General features: G+C 27.6%; 1 protein-coding gene across 4 annotated transcripts in view; it reads right to left on the reverse strand.

The window, feature by feature from the left end:
• The window catches only part of LOC107449143 (glutamate-gated chloride channel-like), a 337,741-nt gene that overhangs the window by 219,789 nt on the left and 91,705 nt on the right, over nt 1-26,247 (reverse strand). For all 4 annotated transcript variants that reach the window (XM_016064935.3, XM_071188006.1, XM_071188007.1 and 1 more), the window contains exon 2: nt 19,320-19,411. The gene's annotated coding sequence lies outside the window, so the exon portion shown is untranslated. The remainder of the gene's footprint in view (nt 1-19,319; nt 19,412-26,247) is intronic.

A 26,247-nucleotide genomic window follows, 5' to 3' on the forward strand; every position in this document is an offset into this window, starting at 1 on the left:
TAACAGCACTCAATAGCAACCTACAAGCCGGTTGAAAAAAAGTTTTAATTGGGGGACCGTCACTAGCTTGGCAAAATTGGCTTGTCTATGCAGAATCACATGCTTCATCAACGAACCTGTCAAAAATGTTCAAATTAAAGCAATATGAGAAGACGACGAATTAATTAAAATCTTCATTTTAGTAACCGAGCAAATTTCTAGCTTGACATCTATTCCAAGCGATGAATGAATTCTTCGATTAAATATCTAGGCTGACTCATTTTAAGCAAAGGAGAAAGAATGTTATTAACGAATCACAGTAACCGCATTTGTTGAAAAAAAAACACATGCCCGCAGAACAAGACCTCAAATAAGGTGACCATAATTTTTATTAACAAAATTGGGATGTAAGTTATTGATACAAAATTTCACTGAGAAAAAAAGAAAAGTCAAAAACTACTAGAATATGATAAAATTTACTGTGTCTCTGGCTCTATGGAAACATTAAGAATTCGGTAACTTTTACTGGTAATTACTTTTTGGCAAAATTAACAATGAAACATTGCTTTATTATGATGCTGTTTGGTAGTAAATAGGGCCGAAATAGCCTGACTGGTAGGGCTTTGGGCCCAAGTCCGAGGGGTCCATTTCAGCTTGTCGGAGACTCCCGTATTACAAAATGGTGACTGGTACACGTTAAATCTGTCGGGGTCACAAATCTATCCAAGCTCTCGTAACAAATCAGAACCTCCAGGGGTACTAGATTGAAGATTGGTCGTGCTCTGGTTCCGGTCAAAATTACGATCTGCGGATAATTGGTATGTGAATAGTGTGTGTGACTTATTGGTGTGTGGACTATACTTATTGGATAAGATACTTACTGGATAATTGGCGTGTGTGTGACTTATGTATATTATCTCCAGATCATAGTCAGGGATGTTTCCCAGACCACCACCATTAGCAAATTGTGCCTCTCTAGTGTGACTTAAATAAAAGTACCAAAGTACTGTGGTAGTATATGAGATAATATTTGTTAATTTTACCTAAAGAGCTGGACATTCTATTAAAAGAGTTTGTAATTTTTACAGTAAAAGTAAAATTTGAGTTAACACAAAATGTTCAATTTGATAACCTGCTTATTAACTTATTTAACATTTATTAACTTTGTTCCGTGGTTGATTAGTTGTCTTAATTTCTCTGTAAATTATATGCTTAGATCTACTAACTTTGAATAACTTAAAGGAACACATATATGTAAACATACAAATATATGTAGAATGCTGAACTAAATTAGTAACTTAAATGTTGCGCATCAGGTGATTCCAACATCTCAAAAGGAATGCGTGGAGGTAACGGGTTCAAACCCAACACTACTCTGGATGTATATATTTATTTATTTATTCTTACACATACATATGCAGGCTTGTCTGCTTCTTACAACAATTGACTTTTATGCCCTTGTTATGTCGAAAAACACACAACACAGTATAGAGAAGGACATTTCTCTATTTTTTTGCTATCTGTTATTCATCTTGTCAATGACTCATATCGTACGACACTCATGTTGTGTTTTGTACCTAGTACACAAGCCTGCATATGTATGTGCAACAATAAATAAATTCTGGAATAGCTTAATTTTTCTTAATCATTAGTTTTAACGAGACCTTTCGGGTCAAGTAGTATCATCTTTCTGTCAAACATTATTAGAAAATGAGGTAGCGGGTTCGATTCCCACTGTAATCCTGAATTTGAAACAATAAATAGACAAATTTGGTTTGGATTCACATGCAAGCTCGTGTGCTTAATGCAAAGAATGGCTTGTCTTCTTACTATTAGAGTGAAGTATTCATGCAATTTATTCTGAGAATAAAAGTAGCAATTTTAACGAAAAAGGAAACATACACATAGACAAATCACATGATTTTAAGAAAACAGATATGACGCTCAAATATACGAAAAATAAAGGAAGCAAAGTAATCTTTGGGTATCATTTTGTAAGCTAAATCAATAATTTATATCTCTATTCCTATAGAGTATGAACAACTTTTCACTGATTTTTCTCTTAAAGTTGCAAGCAAATAATTGTCGAATATCTTCATCAAATTCAGAAAAAAATACAATATTTACTAAATTAATCCCCAATGAACAGAAACTATTTTCAATCAATTCAAAATTCATTTAATTTAGAAAAAATTACTAGTAATTATAACGTGATTAATAGATATAAAATAACATTCTCAAAATAAATAGTATGCTTATTGAAAGACGATGATATTTTAGAGAATTTAAGAACATCAGCTTTAGAAAACATATCTTGAGTAAGAAGCTGTTGGAGAAACATTTATTTAATAGAAATGCAAAGAAAACTCTCAATCCTATAAGCGAATTTTTACGTACAAGGACTCAAAAGGATGATTTCGAAGGTGTCCCCTTAAATATGCTATTTAATTAGTACAGGCGATATTTTAAGTTACGAAATCGAAAGCAAAATCGTAATGTCTCTGATTAAAGATATTTTTTATTTTCCATTTTTTTCTTGATCCTAAAAAAATATTCAAGATTTATAGCTATCTAGAAAATAGGATCCCTATAGTTTAAACATTAAAGAGGTTACCCTTAGGCCCTTTAATATTAATTTTACTTTTTACGTATCATATTAGATCTCAGAAAGTTTTTGTTAGCAAATAGGAAAGAATTGTCAATCCAATTAAAAACTCGTTTATTCAAAGATAATTCCAATCCAAAAATAATTCTAGTTAATATGTATTAAATAAATTACTAATAATAGAAAAAAATTGAATAGTAAGACATAAAAATTATTACAATTCAAACTATGTCATTGTAGGAGATAAACAGCAAAATATGAATTAAATTAGCCCAAAATTTTCTAAAGAATAACTTTCAAATAAGTCGTATTTTGAAATCTTTATTTCGCAAGAACTAGATGATCAATTTGTCTTAATTTCGGATCTCGTCAATTTCGTAGAGTAAATAAATGTAAAATACTGTATACCTACTCAATACTTTTTTTGACTATAAATAAACTGAATAATAACAAAATAAATTTACAAAATATTAATAATAATAATAATAATAATAAATACTTTTTACTTGGGATTTTCTTAGGTTAAACAAAAATGATATTAATTTGCCTCGTTTGCTAATGTTTTGCTTGCTACAGACAAGTAATAAAAGATATAAATTTAAGATTAGTCTTTTTTAACATTAAATAGCCATGTAATGATTATTAATATTGAATTTATATACAACATCATTGGGGTAGCATAAATAAAATTATTTATCCATTTACATTTCATCAATTTTCTTTTTCATTTGGTATAAGTAATTTATATTAACTCAATATATCAAAGTAAATATAATAATTTCAAATCATCACTATGAAGAATTTTTGTAGTCTAATTTTTAAATTGATTTCTATGAATAATATGGGAAATGAAAAGAAATCTTTTTAGTTGTTATATAACAATTTGGGTAACAATTTTGCAGTTTCCTTTTAGAAAACATATCATTCTAAATATTTTTATTCTGTATTTAAGTAAAGACTAAGGAGAAAAAATCGGAATTATAAGCTTTCGTTAGAAATAAATCTAAAAATATGTATTGTAAATATAAATGAAGTTTTACACTACTAAAAAGAATGCTTTGTATCTAGTGATAACATACAGCCAATAGCTTGAGTGTTATAGGATATTTCATTTTTTTTAAAATATGTTTTCTTGTGTTCCAAAGTGAATCAATAAAAACATCAAAACTTGTAAACTTCTCCGAAACTTCTTTTTCTGCTTGAAATTTAAAAGAGAACTTTTAATCTCTATAAAAAAGGGATATTATAGCTGAGGAAAGTTTTAACCCTCTTCAATGCATCATTTCATGAAGAAAAAAAAAGGATTTATTTCTTCAGATCGAAAAAATCATCGAAGCATTTTTGTCTCTAAAAAAAGAAGGGAAAAAAACCCACCCTCGCAAAAAATCCAAAAAATAATAATAATAAGGGGGAAGAAGCTGAGTTAGCTGGAAGGATGAAACAGATTGAAGTTCTCTTCATCTTCAGGTTTAAAGATAGGACGAAAAAGAGGGCGGAGATTTCACACGGTTGTCATGACAACGAGCATTGTGCGCATCCCATTCATAATAAGGGACAGCCTCATGATGCGCCCCTCTATTGCGCCAGTCCTCTTTCAATTTTAGACACTGCAATTACTTTACCTCAAACTTCTAATTGCAGTATTGAGAGTCCCCTTTTTGCCGTCCCTTTACCTTCACTCCCACTCTTATCTGGTTAAATTTGGTAATTAAAACGTTACCTATTAATCAACTTGTATTGATCATCTTTTTGTACTTTATTTAAGGTAATTACTCAGTAAATGCCACGTAATTGGGCAGAATATTGCTCAAATGAATATTAATGACCCAGTTAAGTTCTTGACTTTTTGTCATAAAAAACAGATATCACTTTAAAAACCAAAGTTTGAATCCTAACTATTTTATATGAATATAGTAGTTATATAGTTTACTTAAAGTACCATATTTTAAATGACTATTTAATAAGTACTAAAATCTCTTATTGCAAGTAATAATGGGTAAATAAATAGTATAATCTCCGTAAGAATTTTGAATATTTGTCAACAGTTTGACTGAGCAATAGTAAACATTTTGATTTTTTGCATATTATTATTATTATTATTATATATATTTAATAACATGTAAATAATCAAACTATAATTTGATATGAAGTATAATATTTTGCTATATACATTCTCCAAAATAATGAGAAAATTTGTAGAACTTACGTTTAAAAATTGTTTTGACGCTTATTAAATAAAATAATAAATAATTATTAAAGTTATTGCTGTATGGATTTATCTTTAGATAAACGAATTTTATATTTGTGTGCTAATTTTTTTATCGCATTAAAAATTTCTCGAAATAAGGCGATATACACACGAAGTTAAATTAACATTATGAGACCAAATTTTTGGATCGCTCCTTTGACCAAACTATTGGGACCTTATTTTTCAGACTGCTCCTATTTTGAGGGTCAGGGATCTAAATCCGATAGAAAAAAAAATGTAGTTATTCAGAGAAATTTTGGTTTTCATGTCCGTTTTCGTAACTTAAAATATTGTAATAAGCATATTTGAGGTTCCCCTTTTAAACCCTTCATTTTCGCTCATTGTACTTTATAAAATAAGTATTCAGCAATGCATGAAATTAGCAATTCAATTATTTACTCCCAATTTCCAATAGCACATTTACCTAATGCAACAAGGGGAGAGGATAAATATAATAACAATAATAATAAAAAGTTGTTGTAAATAGTAAACAAGATACTCAATATAGTTAAATAGTTATAATTTACTTATTAAAACTTTCATTCATGTTAAAATCTTTTTAACGGGTAAATTTTTGGATCAAGGAATATATTATCTGATGAATACAATATTATTTTCAAACAAACCTAACAAGGACGTTACAGGACGCTACAATATCAAAGATGGTTTTGATTTATAATATTTTCTGCTTAAGTTTACATTAAAGATAATTTTAAAGTATAGATTTAGATTTTTCTTAATAATCTTTCCAATGTGTAAATGTGTTAGGAAAAATCAAATGGATTTTAATTTGCCTCTTTTTTCATTGCATCTAAATTAGAAGTTTTTCCCTGACGTCATGTTCTGAAATCGTTTATATGAAAAGAATTAAAACCAAATGAGCATTAAAGGTCCAAAATTAAAATTATGGCAGAAGTTAAACTAGAAAGTTATTTATACTAAGAATATTTTGCAAAGGTTTTTTTAAAAGAAAAATTGAGTTTCATTTCACACTAAAAATTCAAAATTGATTTCTTGCCTAGCTAATAAGCAAGCAAGAGTCTGGTGTCATGAGCACAGGACTCAAATTGATTATTTGAGCTCCAAAAGTAATCATAAGTAAAACTGAAATACCTAAATATGCAAAAAATTACTAAATAGTTTAAAATTACTAAATTGTTGAAAATCACAAAATAGTTTAAAATTACTAAATAGTTAAAAATTACGAAATAGTTAAAAATTACTAAATAGTTAAAAATTACTGAATAGTAAAAAATTACTTGATATTGTTGATAATTATTAATGATATTGTTTTTCAGCTATACTTGACTGATTTTTTTCCTTCGCGTGTTTCTGTAGTAAAATAAAGCTGTATTATTGAGGAAAAAATAATTATTGGAAAATCTATACTTTAAGAAAATCTATTATTTATGGACCAATATTTTATTGATATAAATATTCATTTAATGTTAATAACTTCAGGACAAAAAACTTTCTGGTGTTTCCTTCCGTTGTGTTTTGTTTAAGAAGCTTAACTTGCAACAATGATTTTCTTTCAACTTAATCAAGACTCATCTACCTAATCTAATTTTTACCTGTCCCCTTGAAAGAAGTTGTCCGCTTAGTTGATTTCTCGATGCAGATCATTGAGTTACAATACGTAAATTTAATAGCCTTTTAAACTCGGGAGAAAGATATTTGCATAAATTTTTAAGAATATATTTGTAAATGGGAAGACATGAAACGAAGCCATTTATGACTAAGCACAAATCGTCCCGTCGTTTCAGAAGCAATTTGATGATGATTACTACGTCATAACTTTGTTTCTCACCTCCATCAAATGATAGAAAAGCTTTATTTCTTAATATATGATTGCATGGATATGCAAATAAAAGTTTACGCACAAATATACAATAATAATATATGTATAATCAATCTAAATTTAAACTTTAATAGGATGTACACTGTTAAAATCAATTTTCAAATTACATTTTCTATAGGGAAAAAGCATGTTTACGAATCTAAAGTACTAATAATAAATTTTTATTGATTATACACTTATATTTATAATAATGATAGATGTAAATCAACACGAGCTTATACTACCATAAAGCGTAGACCACTAAAATCAGTTTCAAGTTTATAGTTTCAAGTTCTTTGCAAGGTAAAACTGTCAAGACGAATTCAAGTAGTTATTCAATGATTTTTTGTTAAATACGAATCTTTGAAACATTTGCGTGAAAGGTGTTCGGTAATTACTGCTTATACTATAAATTTAAAATTTTTTTGTCAAAATGTAAGCATTAAAGCATTAAAATTAGCGAATTGGTAATAAAAATAAATAACGTAACAATATCAAAGTCAGTCACAGAAAAAAATGGAATTCAAACTAATTTATTCAGATAATTTGCTTGTTGGAACTGAAAAGTGGTAAAAGTCGGTAGAAAAGGGTTTTATGAGTGCATTCTTTAATTTCATCGGAAAATAAATTTTCGTATATTTTTATTCTCACTCTATAGTGGTTGATCTCCAGTTTGAAGAATAATTGGAGATTGAAATGTAATGACTTCACTTAAAGAATAATGCTTAGAAACACTCTGTATGAGGATTGTAAATTCATATTTTAAACCTCCATCACTGCATGCCTACCTATAATCTTTTAGCAATAAGTGAATGGTGAACAAATTAGAAAGCCATTTAGATCCCTGCAGCTGAGTACATACTTTAGCCGGGAGGGCTAATGTGTCAAACTCATGGCCGGCTGAACAGGGCTTTGAATCCTAGAGTTGAAACCACGATATTAATTTCATTATTTTAACACGTGAAGTCTCAAATGCCTCCGCAATTATTGGCCCTGGACTATTGGAACGCAAAACTCTCATCCACGCTTAAATAGCAGCACCACAGTGCTGCTTAACCGAAATAATTCTAGTATTTCCCTTATCTTACTCTAGAAGCACCACTAGATAAACTAATTCAGCCATATTCTACGATCACTTGACGAAACACAACTTAACCACAGCATAAATCCAATGTCTGTTATCTAAGGAAAAGCATTACGCAACTTCAGTCCAATGTCCAGTTATTTTTTTATTTTTACGGTTTTGAAACCATACTATTTGTAAATGCTTATAAAAGCGCATAGTTTAAAATTCACTGTTTTTCAACCATACTAGTTGTAAATAATTTCAAACTCGTAAAAGCAAAGAAATGTTCCTAACCGAAAATCTTGGCGACGGTTATTTGGCTGAACTGACTGTTATTCGGATGAAGAGACTGCTGTTTCTTATATTGGCGTGATATCAGAGTGAAAATTCTACCACACATATTACAAATTAGAATACACGCTTACACTGTTATAATGAACTTATAAGTAAAACTGTATCAGTACTTCACAATGTATTTTAACTTATCAATAGGAAATTCAAAACGCTGTATATACTTGCTAGTAACTTCCTTATTTCTGTTTTGCAAAGTTATTCTTTCACAAAATATGGCTTAATAAGGCAATTTATATCTAATTTCTTAATCTATACATTAATTTATTTTGAATATTGAGAAGTAAATTTGATATGTGCATTATGTTCTTGCTGAATTAAAGAGTTAAAGAGTCAAGATAAAAAATGAGAGAATTTTATATACTAATCTATTTTATTATGTTGATAGATTTTAGTACAACACTAATTTTTATAGTCTTTTTATCTAGATTGATTGGTAGCTTTCAAAATACAAATAAATCAAAATACATATAAATTGATATCACGATTACAGAATGCTTCTTTTAGTGAAAATTAGGATATAAAAGTGTAGGACACGATTAAAGTTGTAATTGAAATTCGGATTGCGAATACTATAAAGCTGAAAAACACTGATTGAAATATTTTATAAAAAATGTAAATGCACAGAATCAAATTTATGCATATATATATAAAAAAAACTGTATAAAAATTTATTATTCTTCATTGTTTCGAAAATGTGTCTAATATAGATACTAAGAAATTATTTATTAGAAAGGAGACAATTTGGCATGACATATTTTTGCATAAAAATAATGAAATAATAATTACGAAAATATTTTTTTTTTGTCTTGAAGAACATGAGTTTTATTTGTTTTTGTGGAGAAAAAAAGAGACATTTTTTTTCCTAATTACTAAAAAGGAAAAAAATCAGTGAAAATTATTATTCATTATCACTCATTTAACATTTAAAACGGTTTCTCCGTAATGGTGGTAGTTTAAAATAAGAACTTATTGTTAATAGAATGATGTTTCTTCTTGAAGTAATAATTGTAAAGAGGACAATAGAAGCTCCATTGTACCATAAAACAATTTATTATCTCATTTTTTTTCTGAGAACGTTAATGAATAATTCATTCTATTCTGAAACATTCGTTAAAAACCTGTGTCAAATTTGCGCAAATAACCATACAATCAATTCTAACTTTATATTTCATCTTTTGCTGAATGAATTATGTTTTTAGGACGTTAATATAGGAATGATTATTTCTAAACTAAGCATTCATTAACTGTGGACTTTCATTAATTTCTAGGAGTTATGCATCACGACATAGCATTTAGGATCCTAAGTTATTAAGGATGAAGCACCTGTTTATGTCGGAGGAAAAGTGACATTTATTTTTAATCCCAAGTAGTAATTAATGGCGCAAAAAAATACCGCGTGTTTCGAAAACAATGAACGTCGCGTTAGATAGAGAAAATAATCTCCAAACTTGCAATTATGCTACTACAGAAAGCCTCAATTCAACTATGTTTTTGCATGTTATTTTTTAAGATTAATGTTGTTCTTTTAGTTTCAGAAACTAATCTGAAAGAATTTTATTTTAATTATAAAGGTATTATTTAAATCTGTCAATGGCTTAAAGATGTTTTTAAAGGGGTTACGAAACGTAAAATTTTTACGAAATTATTACAGGATGAAAAAATATAATCATGGATACTCGGTAATTTAAACTCGATAATTTTCGTTAACAAAAAAATCATTCTAAATTAAAAGAAATGTTTTTTTATTGGTTTCAATCTTCTTTAAATTAATAGATTACATAGCTTTAAATTACACGAAATAAAATAATTATTGGAATGAAATTTAAAACTTAAAACTATAAATTGTTTGTATAAATTTACAAATAAATATATATATATATAAAATATATATAAATATATAAATATATAAATATCAAAAATTGTTTGTAAAATATACACAACACTAATTGTTCGAAGAGTCAAACTTAAAATCATGCTTCGTCATTTTGTAAAATCAAAATTTTTCGAAATTGCAAAGTTTTTATTTGAAAAAACACTAAAAATTTATTTAATTATAAATGTATATGTGGTTGGAAAGGAATTACAATTAAATAAATAATTAGGTGCAAAATTGAAATAATTAACTAAATGCTATGTTCTTATGAGAAAATATTCAAAAATCTATTCTTGTATGAAGCAGTCATAAACTGTAAACCAACTTTTCTTTTGCAGAATTTCCTTCTAAAGATATCTTCAAATACTAAATATCGCGTTTCATTGGAGAAAATAAATAACAGTTTTTGGTCTTAAAATAAAATAAAAAAATATATTGACTAATCACCACCTGAAGGAATATTCTGAGATAGTTGAAGGAAAAGATAGCCTCAGGGAATTAAGGGATGTCCTCGAATGAAAATGATTGGTATTTCGTCCCTTCTTTTAGGAATGCGTTGTCTTTCAATAGTTTTCTCGATAAATCACTTTGTTCTCTCAACACAACAAGTATTATTAAGAGTTTTCTTAGAATATGGCTTACAAATTCGTTTTGTTGTTTCCGTATCATTGCATTTATCTTATGGAATACATTTAAAAATACAATAACGAAGCATCGAGGTAAACTGGAAACCGCTATTTAATAAGTTTATTAGGAGTTTTTTACATAGCTTTGATTTGTTTTTATTAAACGATAAAAAAAACATATTAAATCAATCCTTTGCTCAAAAAATATGATACATTAAACCATAAACAGGCAAAAATTTCTGGAAGTCAAGAAACTCTGTCAGAAAAATTCTTGAATCAATCTATGTTTTTAAGATATTATTTTATCTATCTAAACTGATATATATTAATTAAAAAGGGCATTGATTTTAATTCTAACTTAGGCAATAAGGTTTTTTCCAATGTTATTATCAATCAGATTTATAGGTTTTACAGAAATAATTCAAAATCAAAAGAGTTTTTAAAAGAACATGATAAATTTAAAACAGATTTAATTAATAGATGTTTTCCTAGTTTATTTCTTCAATTTCAATTTAAAAATATTTTAAACGTCTAATATTAATATTTTTTTACGTTGATTTTTTATTCTTTAATTTTTCTGTTTTTAGAATTAGCTCTGATTTATTTTTGAGACATTAGCTATGCCAAACTATTCCAAAAGTCACTAGTCGGAATAGTTTGGATGTATGACCATTTATATTGGAATAGTTAAATTTTTAAAGTGAACTTCTAAATAAATTGTAGCCTATTTCAAGTAAATTTAATTATCTAATTTTAATTAACAGTTTATTTTAAATGTTTAATGCTAATTTTTTTGAACGAATGGAATGGGCTCTAGTTTATGAACAGCTACCTCCGATGAATGCACGTAATACGTGTAGACTTTAAAATTATGAAAGGATGTATAAATGATGGATAAAGTCTATAAACGGCATTCTATCAATGCATGCAGTCTCTGATTTATAAACAGTCACCCTATGAAAGATGGAATGAAAATTAAATGGTTTATTCATTATTTAAATTTGTAATTTAAACTGCAACGATTACCTATTTCGAATGCTTTTTTTTATTTTATTTTAAAATGTAAAAAAATAATTAATTAATTAAAAAAAATATTTAATTATTTATTTCATATTATTTATTAAATTTTCTTCCTATTAAGGGTTTTGTTAAATAAATTTTCAAAATAATTTTTGGAACTAGAATATTCCCTTATATGGCAGCACTGAAATGTTATTTGCTTCATATTTTTTCAGCGAAATATATTTTTTTAATTATTTTGCACAATTTTAGCTATAAGCATTGTTTTTTATAAATTTTTTTTCGCGAAATTTTGTTAGCTGTTAAATTGGCATATCTATTTCTAAAACATTTTTTTTTTGCTGCTCACCTGTTAGTTTGCTTTCAGCTTTCTATTCTCTTCATACTCATTTTCAAGTGCGTTTATAGTTTTTAGGTATACCGCACATTATAAAGAGTAATTTTTATCTTAGGATAATTATTCTTTATTCGGAAATATTGCATTTATTTAAAGGATGTGTCCTGATGAAGAACCTAAAGGTTTTCATCAGGACACATCCTTCAAATGAATGCGATATTTCTGAATAAAGAATAATTATCCTAAGATAAAAATTACTCTTTATAATGTGCGATATACCTATGTGCGTTATATATATATATATAAGTGTGTTCTTCTAATTAATAATTTGAAAATAATTACTATTTAGAGTTTTTGAAATGTCCCATATATTCCTATTTTATTTTTGAGGATCAAACATTTAAACGTTTATGTCTTTATACCTAAAATTTTCTAATGAAGAAAATGGGTAGACTTCAATGGAATTTTAATGTGATCTAGAAAATTTTAAATTCAACTCGTTCATTTTTAAAAAAAGAAAAAACAGCATCGCATTTCTTTCCTCTATTACATTAAATTCACTGTCTAGACAGTAAATGATGAATAAACATTCAAACAGGGTCAGAGAAAAATTTAGTTAGGCATAAATTATAAGATTTCATATTAAATGTTTACGCTTTTTTGTCTCCTAAGAAATGCAGCAGAGAATTTAGAGATGATGAATATTGAAACAATTATGTGAAACTGAAGACCCACATTGCTAATTTATTAAACTAAGAGAACCAGTTTAGATTACTGACGTGATTTACATAACTGTAATGAGCGATAAGAATTCATATCAAAATACTAAATATTGTATAAATAAATTTGCAAATAAAGCATCAAATACAAGAATTCCAGAAGAGCAACATTTAAACCAGTGCTGTTGAGCCGAAGGTTAAAATGTTCGACAAAAACATGTCTGAACCTGACTTATATTTGTTTAAAATTTTTCAAAGTGAAGAAGCACGTTTTAAAAAATATACTTGAACAAGCACTGAAATTGGGCAAAACCATATTAAGAAAAGAATTGGACATTAATACCTCAGATGCATGTTTGTAGTAATATAAATATCGTATTATAAGAATATGGTTTTGTATATCTTCGCAAAAGTAGGGTCAAAGTATGGTAAAAGCTACCAAAAAATGGCGAAATTTACCTTGTTTCTGGTTCCATGGGTACTCCAAAAGAATTTTTATCGAGCTGCTTTGGTATTGATATTTTAATGAAATTAACAATAAGCCATTGTTTTATAATATGTGATAAAATTCGACAATTTAATCGCGATATCTTTGAGCATAAAAATCACTTATTTGGTTAAATTTTCTTTTCAGTTTTAAGTGTCTGGTAATAAGAACTATAATTTTTAAAACCAGGATTTCAGGTAAACCGTTACCATATGAATGGAAAAATTACCTATTGAATAGTTTAATACTGTATAGTTTGATTCTTGTTGCCAAAATTATATATTTTAATCAAACACTATATGGGAAGGCTTTGTACTATATAACAGTTTAAAATCAAATAGTTTGATTTTTAATTGTGTTAAAGATTATAGTAGAAATGTAAGTAATATTTTATTGCCTATTATTTAAAGGATCTTCAAACACTTTAAAATTAAAAATGTGCAATTCTTTAAGGGTGTACACAATTATTTTTTGCACCCTTGCAAAGTATCCCCAGGTATAACACCAAATTATACCTTTGGAATTCAGGATATTGTACCTGGGTACAAACAAAAATCATTTTATGTTTTGGACAGATAGAAAAAGTTTCTGAAATTCAAAGGTAATGCTTTAATCCGTTCAAATACAAAAAATACTGAACAAAAAAAAGTACATTGATATTAATATTACCTTCAATTCAGAATTATATTTCGTTATTATGTTTGTTATATTTTAATTACATTTTAATTCAGAAAGAAACGTTTATGTTTACCATTACCCTAACAAAATAAAACTATAGTTAATGGAAGGAAATTCGCCAGGTATGCTTTAAGTAAAGGAGGAAACAATTTTCATTGCAAAATTAGAGAAATAAAGCATGGCTAAGGTAAACAAGCTCGATTCTTTTGTGATCTTAGAGAAGAATCCGAAAAAGTGAAAATCTTCTTTCAAAACGTAATGACAGATCGCGTATGGATTACCAATACAAACACCTACATTTTTGTTCTTTAAGAATGTTCAAGTAGTGGGTTTTCTTTGTTATGTCTAGAACTCTATAATGGAAAGAATTTCTTCTCTAACGTCCAGATCTATTACATCAAGAAAAAGAAGATAGAACAATGAACAAAAAATACAGGATTTCCGCACAAAGTCATTTTCTATCGTTTACTTTGTTCCAAACCTTTCTACAGTTCATCCCAAGCTTTGATCCTTTAGATATTGGGTATCGACATTTTCCCCTCAGGCTCCACCAAATACAGAAAAGGGCACAAAGCTTGACTTTTCAGATCAAATCGAATGGTAAAAGTACTGAAGGAAAAATATTAGTTGAACGTGAAGTGTATACGGAAACATAACTGAGAGAGCCTAAAAATAATAATTACCACAACTTACATAATATATAACTAATGCAATTTTTATCTCATTCTCTTCTAAGTACATAAAAACTGAAGTTTTAAAAGTAAGTTTATAAAATTTCGAGATATTTTTAAGCATTTAAATCTCCTTTCCTACTTATAAACAAACAAATATTAGCCATGAACCTTTTTTTGTGTTAGAAAGGCTATTTGCTTCCATACATAGGAGACATGTACTATGTAGCGAAAAAAACACTTAGGATTTTTATAATTACACGTGCATGAAGCAGAAGACTAATCTTTCATGCAAAGAGTTTTGAAATAGTAACCATGAGTGTGTTATTTATAGTCTAAAGACATTAGGAAAAGTTATGGTATTTAAGTATTTAAAAGCGATTTATGTGGTATTCTGTTTCGTTTTCTTATCATGCATGCAATGCTACACAAACTAAGCAAGTGAACTACGCTTAGGTTATAAAACATTACGTAAAATAAGTTTTAGTAAAATTTTACAATTAGTGATCAAAGTCCGTCATATACATTGTTAGAAATTTCTGGAAAAAATGGCTAAATAACCATCTATTTAATTGTTATATCACCATATTTAAACAAAACAGTCAAATAACCATAAATAAGATGGTAATGAAACTATTAACAGTGAGAAAAATCGTTTATTAACTATTTGTACATAAAGATGTTAAATAACAAGAATTTAATGCACCAACTAAGCCCACCTAATGAAGCAACTTAGTCTCCCGCAACTGCGTACATATTATAGCCGAGAGAGCTAATCTGTCAATCTCTTGACCTATAAAACGGGGGTTCGAATCCCAACATTGACAGCTCCATTCCCCTTAACACTCATTTCCAGCGTCCTGCACTCTACAATGCCGACTATCTAAAGAGAAGCATTGCTCTTATGCCCAGTTAAATTTCTTTTTTCGCGGTTTTGAAACCATGGTAGCTGTAAATGGTCAAAAAACTTATAGTTCTGTAGTCATGATTTCATGACTATACTAGTTGCAAACGGTTTCAAAACCGTAAAGGTGAAACATATTCTTTACTGCAAACTTTATGGTTAATTGGATGAACAGACTGCTGCTGATTATTTTACCATAATTTTCGAATGAAAATTCCAACAGTGTACACTATAAAAAAGGTTTTTCAAAACTGAGCAAAAATGTAATAGCTCCGAAATCATAATAGCTTCGAATAGCTCCGAAACAAATAGTAGTCAAACTTTAAAACCCTATGAATTAAAGACTGAAACAGCATAATGCATTGGTTCATAAGTGACGTGAAGGTAGAAATATGCATGCGAGATGTTCAACAGCAGTCTGCAGGATTTGAATCAGGGTCGTAGTAGGGTGATATAACCTCTATAGATATGGAACCCAGTCCAGGGAGAGATAAGAAGCTTTATGTATTCATTTAACTTATAGATTTTTAAAGCGAAGTAAGGTAGAAGTGAAATTAAAACTACAGATGCTGCTGTTGGGACACACTTTCAAATTTTTTGGAACATTGAAATTGGAAATTAGTATGTGATGATGCGTCATTGCTCTTCAAGTAGACTATATAAAGCTTCCTAGCTCTCTTTTGATTGGTGAGTACAACAAAGATGGTTAGAGCATCCTACTACGAACACGAAGGTCCTTGATTCTCTTACACATTTCTTCTTTCACATAGCTTTTGATGCTACGCATTTTGCTCAAAAATGAGTATATGCTGTTTCAATTTTGAATGCATTAGGTATTCAAATTAGACTTTTATTTGTTTTGGAGTTATGAGCCAGACTTCATAATAAAACTAGTTTCAGATTCAACACCTACCTTTATTATGTTTCCCATTAAACACCAGCTTAATTTATTCCTACATTAAATAATTAATTTAAAAAAATAATTATAGAATTTAGAGTGATAAAATACTCGTTTAAAAACAATGCATTTATTTCGTATTTGGTTTTGCTTTATATTCATAGACTCAGTGCTAAATTATGCAGACAAAATCTTCAAAGTTGTTCTTTACAATTTGTATATTTTAGCTCCATAAAAATGTAAAGCAATTGATAAATATTTTCATATTCATAGATTCAGTGCTAAATTCAGCAGACAAGAGCTTCAAAATCGTTCTTTACAATTTGTATATTTTAGCTCTATAAAAATGTAAAGCAATTGATAAATATTTTCATATTCATATACTCAGTGCTAAATTAAGCACACAAGAGCTTCAAAATCGTTCTCTACAATTTGTATATTTTAACTCCATAAGAATGTAAAGCAATTGATATATATTTTCATATTCATAGACTCAGTGCTAAATTAAGCAGACAAGAGCTTCAAAATCGTTCTTTACAATTTGTATATTTTAGCTCCATAAAAATGTAAAACAATTGATAAATATTTTCATATTCATAGACTCAGTGCTAAATTAAGCAGACAAGAGCTTCAAAATCGTTCTTTACAATTTGTATACTTTAGCTCCATAAAAATGCAAAGCAATTGATAAATATTTTTCACGCAAAAAAAAAAATCTGTTTCCATCAACACAGAAAATTTTTAAACTGTCATTTTTTTCCAGAAATCTAAAGGGAAAACTCAGTGATGTGTGACAAGATAAAAGTTATGAATATGACAGACAGGGGAGATGATCGTTGATAATAAAAAAACAGAAAATAACCCATCTTAAATAAAAAAGGCTTCTGGGAAAATGAGACGCAAGGCGATGACGTTATACTAAAGATATAAAATATTTTCCTTCTTTACGTTTAGTTTAGAGAGCTACTAAAATTAATATGAAGTTGAACATGAATAATAAATATCTATGTTTTACATCGTAAAAAGATGTTGGAATAAAAAGAAATTAAGGTAACAATCATGCAAAATTGAAGTCTCATAATGTGTTTTGTAAAAGTAAATTTTTTTTCTTCCCTTTTTTTTAAATCTAAGGAGAAAACTCGGAGAGAAAAAAATTGGATGTGTAGCGTTCTTAAAATTTTCTCTTGCACGGTTATAATATAGGTTTATTGAAGTATGAGACTGAAATAGTAATTAGATTTTACTGTGAAATCTGTTTTGTATTAAATTAAAAGATTTATAAAAAAGCAGCTTGCATCAATTTTCAAGAAATTATCTTCATTACTTCATGTTGTTGAAATATGATTGGAAATGAAAAAAAAATAATAAACGCAAAACCCAACTCAACAACGTAACAGCAAACCAACAAAACCTAACAGCAACCATAAGAAAAACCTAAAAACAATTCATTCAGTTAAATTTACTTTTTATTTTTTATTAAATGCTTGGCTATGAGAACTATCATTTTGAAAATCATATTTTCGGTTAACCGTCATCATATGCACAGAAAAATTATTAGATGAAAGATCAAATACAGTAGATTTTAGCTGCATTAAAAATAATTTTTTTTTCATATTTTTTCACCAAAAATGTCATTACCATAGAGTACGTTAGCTTTACTAGAATTCATTTATCTGCTTAATCTGATTGATATATCATTAAAAGGTAATTATAGAAATACTTAAAAAAATATTTTATTTTTAAAATTTATAAAGTGAAGTATAATAAATTTATAAAAAGTAAATTTTTGCATGTACAAATATTATAAATTTTAGTTCTTAGATTAAGTAAATTGATTTTCCTTTATTAAATATCTCACTAAAATAAAAATTAACTCACTCTCTATTTGACGATAAAATGGTAACTTACTATTTCATTACTTGATTATCAAATTATTTTTCTGATCGAAAAACAATAATTCACCTAGTTGAATATCTGAACTACTTTAATAGGAAATATGGTAAATCTGAAAAACAAACCAAATTCAATGCGTATGTTCTAAAAGTCGAGGAAACAATGCATTCAATTAGGAACAACGGAATAGTTTAGGTTTAAAATATATGTATCATAAATTTGCATTGATTTATTATGTTTAACTAATTAATGAATAATTATAATTTATTAGTATTTATTTGCAAATGTTAGTTGAGTTTCAGTTTGGATTATACCTGTGATTGACAGAAACCAGAATTTTTCTTTTAGAAAGAGAAGTATTATTTATAAGGCGTGAAATTTGGTGACAATTTCATTTTTGAGGTATTTTTTGAGATTTGAATCATATTTATTCATTTTTGACTTTTATTTGAGATTTTTGGGTATTTTTATTTTTTATTAATCTATTTATTTATTTATTTTAGATTCTGGACATATTTTGAAATACCAGTACGTTTCTATAACTATCAGACATTTTTACTGAGTTATATAAATTTTTTCAAGCATGCGTTAATAACGATTATAGCTGTTTCTATCAGAATTTCAGATATTAAAGATTAATTCCGGATAATTATTTTTCACATTTGATAACATCAAAAAGTATTTAATAATCCACTTTAATTTTAATATTTGTTGCTTTTGCATTAAACATTTAATTGAAGCTTTAATGAAAATCTCATATCAATTTCTTTTAATATGCATATTTTAATGTAAAATTATGTGTTATATGTTAATTTAGAACAAAAAAAAATCATGTTTTGGATTTAAATATTTGTTACAGTATACGCGAAGTTTTAGTATCTTAAGGGCATTTTTAGAGGTTATTCAGGTTTTTAAAATTCGGTCTCTAACAATTAAATGCATTGATTGATGCTGTTTTGATTGCTAAATTTAAGTTTGCTTTTTTTGTATTTGTATATATATATATATGAAATAGAAACCGTAAACTTTAAATTCAACTTCAAACTATTAATAATTTAAGGACACTATTCAAAATGTATCTTTTTGAAAAACTTATTATAAAAATTAATACTTTTTTTTACCTTTGTTGACCAGATGAATGTACAAGTGAGAAGGTAAATAGATATTTAGGATGACATCATGATGATATAGGATTGTTGTAGCGTCTTCAAAACTAAAAGAAATTAAATACATAAGATTAAACTAAAATAAATTAAGAAGATTTACATTTGCATAACTTTCAAAGCCATTTTACATAAAAAGATTTTAAGTATTTATGCAAAAAAAAAATTCTGGAAAAAATCATTCAAATCAAAGAAATTAATATGATATCAAATTTTTACAGTGGATTTTTTTCAGTTTGCGTTATATACATTTTTACAATGAATAAGTCAAATTCCAGGTAAAATCCTGCAAATTAAGCAGGTTTATTCCTAAAATATTACTAACCTAAGATTACATAAGATTTTCCTCTATCTCAGTTTTAGCAATTGATATTTTTACAACAAAATAATTAAATTCCAAATAAAAACCTACAACTCAAATATTTTTTCTAGATATTATAAGAGCATTACATATTAGTCTTTGCTTAGCTATAATTTTATAAAATAGAAATTAAATTCCATATTAAACTTCAAAAACCTTCAAATTTAGAAATTTTTCTATTATTATTATTATTTCTTATTAATAACCATTATTTTTTTTAAATAAATTTATAACAACGTACAGCTGTTTTATTTTTTAGTTTTAACTAAAACATAATAAAAACCTTTAAAAATAATGCATTTTTAAACTATTATTATAACCCGATGGTACAACTGCCTTTTTTTAGTTTCAATTTAAGAACTAACGTAATAGTTTTTTTTAATTCCAATACGAGTGAAGATTATGTTTTGCTCAAAACCATTAAGATTATATAATGTAGAATAATCCTTCCTTTGATGTTAAATCCGTTTTATTTCTAAAACAAGTCTCCTATTAAACTTGACGAGAAAGAAGCCCATACAAATGTTTAAATTCGATCGAGTTTTCTTGATCAAACAAAACATTCGTTAGTGTGCAGTTTGAGCAATGCATTCCCAAAAGTCTAGTCTATCAGCACGCACGTACGATTTTCAAATTCGTTAACTATAAAGACAAGCGGATCCCAGATACGTGATGCCCATAAATCCTCTTTAATCAATTGAGATTACGATAGATCGGGATTAGAATATTAGGATATATCTCACGATTTTCTAATCAAGTTTCTTTTTATTTGCGTAATGATACACCAGTCTTCACAATGTGCATGCATTGCGAAATGCATATTTAAGCATTTTTAATAAAGATAGAACGTATTTAAGGATTATTTATTGCAGTCATTTGCCAAACTGGTATAAATGTATTAGTACGCCGAAGGTAAAGAAGTTTTCAATAAGAAAAGATACCTTATGTAAACAGAAGAAAATTTTAAAGTCTGTTAGTATCCTGTGGTCACGCATTACGCTTAAAATTTATATAAACATGAAAAATCGAGCCCTTTTCTTCAGTTTTTTAATGCTACTTAAAATAGTACAATGGGATTGCTTCAGTTTCTTTTGTTTAGTTTATAGTTTAAAAAACAAAATAAAGGTAAAAATAAATCACCATTATTTCAAAGTATACCGGTCATCGGATGCTTTTTAAAAACACGAAATACCCATTTTTTGCTTTATCAATCGGTTTTTCAGCTATCATATAATGAATCAAAGAAGATGAATACTGAACAGAGTTCCGAATGTCCTCCTAAGGCCTGAGAAAATGTTCTTAAGAAGCAAATCACGGAAACTCAAATACAATTATTTTGTAAGTTCCTATATTTAAGAGGAATTCAAGTTCTCAGTTGAAACAGGGAGCAAATGCGTCAATTCTTCTAAAGAAAGCAGAACACCTGAGGTAAGAACATCATGCTTTTGCAAGAAACCATCTATGAGTTACAATGTCTAACTAAAGAATTATTCAACTGATAACTGTTTATCATAATTCCCATAAGTTCGTACAATTGTTCAATGAATGTTATAAGATTCCACATGCTCAGTTGAAACAAAGAGCAAATGCGTCAATTTTTCTGAAGAAGCCATGACACTCGACGTAAAAACATAATGCTTGTGCAAGAAATCATTTGTCTTACAATGTTTAACTAAAGTATTATCTATCTAACAACTGTTTATCATAATTCCTGGAAATTTGTGTAATAGTTTTAATGAATGTTTTCGGAACTCGAAATATCTATTGAAACAAATGGCAAATGCGCAAATTTTCTAAAGAAGCCAGGACACTAGATGAAAAAATATAATGCTTGTTCAAGAAATCATTCATGTCTTAAAATGTCTAACTAAAGAAGTATCCAACTGATAACTGTTTATCACAATTCCTAGAAATTCGTACAATTTTGTGATGAATATTATAAGATTTCGAATTCTCAGTTGAAACAAAGAGCAAATGCGTCTATTTTTCTGCAGCAGCCATGGCGCTCGAGGTAAAAGCATAATGCTTATGCAAGAAACCATTTATGTCTCACAATGTTTAACTAAAGTATTATCGAACTAACAACTGTTTATCATAATTCGTAGAAATTTGTGCAATCGTTTTAATGAATGTTTTTAATGCGTAAATTTTCTAAAGAAGCCAGGACATTAGCGGCAAAAATATAAGGCTTGTTCAAGAAAGCATCCATGTCTTAAAATGTCTAACTAAAGAAGTATCCAACTAATAACTGTTTATCACAATTCCTAGAAATTTGAACAATTGTAATTAAAGCATTGAATTATTCAAGCAGCAGAAACTAGACGTGTTTAAATGCAGATTTGTTTAATTCTTGAGGTTTCCGTAGCCTATCTCTCGGTCTCTATATTCACTCGTATTCCTAACATTTAGGGTACTTAGGAAACTTTTTAATGTAACATTTTAGGAATTAATAAATGATACTAAGATCAATATAATACTTAATAAGATAAATAAATGTTATCATCTTAAATATCAATAGCATCCTAGCATGTTTCCAGTAGGGAAGATCATTCGATTAAATTCCTTCAGTTTAATAGATGGCATCAAATCATATTTTCGGCACAATAATTTTCCTTCATTATATTCATTATAGCAGATTATTTTGCTTTTAAAAGTTTCGTACACTTATGGTTTGGAATCTCTTAAGTGCAGTATATATATATCTATATATATATACACTTTTCTTTAATTTAAACTTTACTCATAATAAAAAAAAGCATTATAATTTTTATTGTAGCATTTCTAATATTTGGCGGCACATTTTAAGAATTTGGCGGCACACAAAAGTGCCGCGGTACAGTGGTTGAGATTCACTGCAGTTAAACATTCCAAGTTCATATTAATCTAAACAGCAATTATATTCTATTTAGCGACTGTCTTTTCTAATAAATAGATAGTATCCCTAAGGGNTTTTTTTTTCTTTTAAATATTAATTTATGACCCATACTTTAGTATTTTATCGTCACCAATTTGGAGAAGGATTCTGAAAAATAAATATTAAGAATTGTCAATACTACTATATATTTATTTAGTTTCATTACACGTAATGACCTCTCGATTCACGTATGTTATGATATCTCTATCCTCTTTGTTTCTGACCCTCGTAATTCTAGTTCTAATCTCAAAATGAAGGAGAACTAGCTTTTATATTTTTATAGCTTACATTTACGTTACACAAAGAACAAAACCATGAAAACATCTTATTAGTTTTGTTACAGCGGTAGGTAAAGCCAATGTTCGAACAGCCACAAGAATGAATTAAGACTCTCTGCGACTTTCACACGAAACCTATTTCTAATATATATATATATATATATACACGTCAAAATATATTACTTTTCCATCTTCGTATTTAAAATTAACTTTCTCGCAATTTGTTTCAATAGACAATTAGAATTTATCTTTGAAACTACATGGAAGAGAATAATCATGCATTCATAGCTAGCTTTGAAGAAATATCTCTCATGAGCAAATTTGATACATATAAAAAATCTGAAGCTCAATTATATTCTTTGGTACATTAAACTTTAATTGTTTATTGATTCTCATTGTTAATAAAAAATACTATTCTGCCACTGTGCAAAAAATTAGCAAATTTACAAATTACTTTACGCTAGTAAATGATTTCATAAAAGTAAACCAGATTTTTGACAATCGTTAAAGTTTTAGAACATGGTAGAAAAAGTTGGAGGAACCAAAATGTTCCAATTAGTTCCTACCTCCTTCCCATCCCCGGAACATTTCTAAGTAATTTAGATCTTATAATTGTCGAGTTAAAAACCTAAAAGCAAGGTGAAATTTAAAAAAAATATTTCTCCCAGCTTTATGATACAATTGTTAAATCTCTTAATATTTTCAAGTTTGTGGAAATTCTCCTGAAAAAAATAAAATTAAACGCACGAACTAATATTTCACGGAAGGATCATATAACGTGACGTCATATTAGTCAAGACGGTAAATGGCGAGAAACTTGAAAAAATATTTAATTCTTGATTTTAAGCATATAGAGCAATTTAATTAATTATTATATATCAAACTCCATATCTATCTCTCTCTCTTTATATATATATATATTTGTAAAGTATTTATTTTTTAGAAATTATATTAATGTATGCAAAATTTTACGAAAACTAAGGAGATTAAAACCGAAATTAGAACAAGGATGGTTGCAGGAATCGTGTTATTTTTAGCTTTGTTAAAATATTTAAACATTAATCCTTATGCAAAAAGTGATACTTCAAAGAAATGGAGCTTCATGAAAGGGACTCTCGTATTGGGACATATAGACTTTAACAGAAAGCGATTCAAATATCATAAAGAATTATTTTACGGAGAATGGAGGAAAATGAATAAGTAAAGAAACTTATGGCGAAATATATGAACATTTTAGAGCTACAAGAATAGAAAATAGTTCAGACACAGCTTAAAAATGGTGAAAAGAATAGAAAACTCTTTGTAAGGAGCTAATGGAAGCCGACTTTAAAATACTTAAAATTGCCAACTATAAGAAAAAAGCCAACAAAGAAGAATGGTTTGAAATCTTAAAGGATTTAATTTTTCGTAGAAGTTTACTGTGGAATGGAAACAAATTTGTAATCTCCTCTTCTGTGATATTAAATTTTAAAATTGCTGTAAACAAACTTCAATTAAAGAGGATTATTTTCTTCAAAGAATAGCGGCATTCAATTCCATTAATAAACCAACTAAACATAGCATTTATACAGTTTTATACAATATGTTGGCAAATTGGATACTTTACAATTTTTTTCTTGATCATACAAATATCAACAAAACCAAGTAACTCGAGTATTAATTTATGAAACATTTTTAAGAGCCGTGATTTACTTATTAAAAAATTAAAATTAGACATTAAGATATTTCAGTTACTTTCTGATTAATAAGAACTCAAATCAGTAGTAATATCTGACAAAAGTATTTTTTGTCTGCTTATTTATGTTCTTAAACAGTTAAACTTCAGTTGGCTTGTACTAATCTGTTATTTAAAGAATATAATATTAAGTTGAGGTAGGGATAAAATATGGTAATAAAAACAGAACAAAGCATTAGTAGTTCTTTGGCAGTCACTTTCAAGTATTTCACTTAATTTTTTTTAAATTCCTATTGATTTAATAATGAAAGTCAATCTATTCTCCCTATAAATATCTTGAACAACTTTCTTAAGAGCATTTGAAATTCAATAATACGAGAGAAATACGTTTAAGGTATTTAAAACGTTAAAAAGTTTTTGTTACAGCTTTTCAATCAACTGAGTTATTAAATTATGTGTCCGTACAACTTATACTGTTTAAATTCCTGATGTATTTTTGAAAATTAACATGTTATGGATTAATAATTTTTTGCCTGTTTTGAATGAATTATTAAGTTATAAATTAGAAAGAATTTTTAGTTTAGAACTTGAACTTTAACGTGAAATCAAATGAAATTATTTTTATGCATATCATTATATAATATTTTAGTATATTGAGTTTTTCAAGTAGATTTTTTACCATTCTTTTGGCAAAATTTCAGTTATTCTTTACAATTATTTTACAAACATAACTTACCTCTCTCCAACCAAAACAAATGTGACAAAATGTCTTATACATATTATTTCATAACAGAAATGCTAACTATAGGGGAGAGTAGGGTCAATTGTAACAGGGTATGATTGTAACAGAGCAAAAATTTCGAGTGACGGGTTCTAGATTTGGTTCCCAGGGGGCGCACAAGGTGCATTTAATAAATCTACATGTACACCCCTGTTGGCAACCATTTCTATGTACTTTTGAAATAGTTACATCACAAAGGATATTTTCACGCTACTTAAGTACATTTTTTGGTATTAGAATATTATATTGTAACAAAGAAGTTTTGTTTAAACAAATAAAAATTATTAAGCGAATATGCAAGTGGACACCTTAATTAACATTTAAAAAAAAGATTAGTTTTGGTTATTAACTAGCATTGTTTTTAACAAATGAAGCTGAAATGGCGTCTTGGGGACGATTGTAACAATAAGTAAAGGGACGATTGTAACAGCTGAAAATAAATAATCTTATGTTTACAAACCATTACTTAACTCTTTAAGAACCACCAATAGTTTCCTACATCATTTATATTATCTTGCATGCGCATTATTTTATTTGTCACCTTTCACAAAATAAATTAAAATTTTTAACCCCTTAACGTTAAAAGCTTAACCCTTTAGGTCTCTGCTCATTATTATTTTTACTCCTAAAATATCACTACTATTTTGATCAATAAAAAATATATCACAACTATGATAATATGTCTACTCAACTATGTTTTAGTTGAATTTATGAACTGTCACAATTGACCCCGTAAATGGGGACAATTGCAACAAGCGCACGACTGTCAAAAATTGTTAATAACTAATGTAATAACATTTAAAATAAGGTATTTTTTTTTCTAGTAGAAGATAGTCTACTTTACTCGTCTGTCAATTAATACTAATAATATATTGGA

Source organism: Parasteatoda tepidariorum, chromosome X2 (assembly GCF_043381705.1).
Source record: "Parasteatoda tepidariorum isolate YZ-2023 chromosome X2, CAS_Ptep_4.0, whole genome shotgun sequence".
Classification (NCBI taxonomy): domain Eukaryota; kingdom Metazoa; phylum Arthropoda; class Arachnida; order Araneae; family Theridiidae; genus Parasteatoda; species Parasteatoda tepidariorum.